The sequence below is a fragment of the Cervus elaphus genome, chromosome 9 (genome assembly GCF_910594005.1).
Source record: "Cervus elaphus chromosome 9, mCerEla1.1, whole genome shotgun sequence".
Taxonomy (NCBI): Eukaryota; Metazoa; Chordata; class Mammalia; order Artiodactyla; family Cervidae; genus Cervus; species Cervus elaphus.
Window position 1 is genome coordinate 78386201 of NC_057823.1, and position 2156 is coordinate 78388356.

General features: G+C 33.2%; 1 non-coding gene across 1 annotated transcript; it reads right to left on the minus strand.

The window, feature by feature from the left end:
- Nucleotides 1-1671: 1671 nt before the first annotated feature.
- On the minus strand, nt 1672-1819 carry LOC122701180. The gene has a single exon (XR_006343015.1). It is a non-coding gene; the product is annotated as a small nucleolar RNA SNORA79 (small nucleolar RNA).
- Nucleotides 1820-2156: the final 337 nt, after the last annotated feature.

Consider the following 2156-nt stretch of genomic DNA (forward strand, 5'->3'; position numbering starts at 1 on the left):
CCACAGGTTAGAATTCCTTTTTTCCCATGTTCTGTCTAAATAATATCGTTAATAAACTAGGTACTCTTTTGTAACCTGTGTTTTCTTATTTTTGAAATGAGGTTAAAAGCAGATACCATACAGATTTTTTGTGACGCCTAAATACAGAAAAGTGTGTGAAGTGCCTAGCACAGTCTCTGGGGAAATATCAGTCTGTTGGTCAATATTTTGTTTCATTCCTCTCTTCTATTTTCTTAAATAGTCCTACTTCATCTAAGTAGGAACCTTTACCACTTATACCAACAAGATAGCTAATGGTAGAAATTGTACATTGTATGTAGACTATATGAACATGATGGAGAAAATATCCTTCTATACGATGGCTTTCAACACTCTGCCAATCACTTCTGTCTGTGACTATACACTTGAGTTATCTCCAGAACCAATGACTACAAGTGTTAGTGGCTACCATTTATGAAATACTTTTCATGTGTCTGGCATTCTGCTGAGTCCTTTTCATGCAGTCATCTATGTATTTATCATCCCAACCCTAGGAAGTTTCAACTGTTAGGACAGTTTTGCAAGAAACAGAATTTTATTGTCAAAACTGAATGTCTTCAAACCCTTGTGTAACTTGGCTTATATCTAAATTATTAGGACCTTTGTGCCATGTAAGAGTTGAACAAAGGGCAAAGTGTATATACAGTGGAACTTGACTAAAAAGACTGACATACAACTTTACCTTTTGTGTGGCTTCACATATATCCAGACTTCTTCTTGGGATAGTGTAGAACAGGCTGAATATACTCACCCTAAAGACATCTCTCTTATATGGCCCATTCTCTGTTAGACACCGGCCTGTGTTTGGTGTAGAAAATTGGACTGTGTCTGTCCTTGGAATATGTTATGTTTTTTCTTGCCTCTGGCTTTGCCAGAAAGGTTTTCTTCTCTCTCTAGCTACTTTTCTGCATCTTCTACATTTGCCTAGATCTGATAGATTCTTCAGACTAACTCAATTGTCTTCTTTCATGAAGACCTGCCGGGTTAAACTGCATTAATTACATTCCCAGGGTTCTAATTTGATGAGTATATTTTAAAATATTTATTGTACAAGTAACATATGTATAAATTTGAAAAGTAAACTAGAATAAGCAAAAAGAATAAAAACAATCACCTGAAGTTTTATCAGTAAGAAGAAAGCTATGGTCTTAATTTCTATATAAGAATATATGAAAAAAAAAATAAAAAAAAATAAAATAAAATAAAAAAAAAAAAAAGAATATATGTAACAGTAAAGAAATATAAGGACACACACGCACACTGGAGATGGAAATGGAAACCCACTCCAATATTCTTACCTGAGAAATCCCATGGAAAGAGGAACCTGTCAGGCAGTAGTCCATAGGGTCTCAAAAGAGTTGGACACAATGTAGTTAATAAACAACAAATACACACATTCATATGTGTATGTATGTGTGTGTTTAAAATTTATTTATCTATTATAGTATACCTTGCTCTTTTGCTGAATATTATACTATAAAATAAAATATTTAAAAAATGACTATTTTTCCATCTGTATAGTACTTTATGAGGCAAGTAATGAGTAAGTAGCAAGACATGACTAGTTCCCTACTTACTGATTTATTATGATCTTGAGCAAATTACTTATTCTGATATTTTGTTTTGTTTTGTAATTATCTGACTTCACAAAAATCAGAAGGCACTAATGGACAGCCAGTCCATCCCCATGGTGCCCTGAGTGAAAATAAGTCAGCTTAGATATATGATGGACTACAATCCCACTACTTAAGACTCCAAGCACTGAGATAAAGAGCCATGAAGTCGACTATTTTTTTACAAAAAATATTTAACCTAAAGGGATGTTTTAAGGATTAGTTGAAATAAGGCAAATAAGATATGTAACATGGTGCCTGGCACATAATAAGCATTAAAAATATTAATCATTAATACTATTCCCATTATCAATATGTATCTATTCAATCAACATATGTCAGCTAAGTGTCCAGAATTAAAATCTATTTAAGGTATTGTCACTATATTACAGTATTTCCACAATTGGCAGTGGGATATGATGGATAAGCATGTGGAAAATTAGAACAGCCAAGAATTTAGTCTTAACAACGAGACAGTGATTCCAAAAAAAATCTCGGAGAACA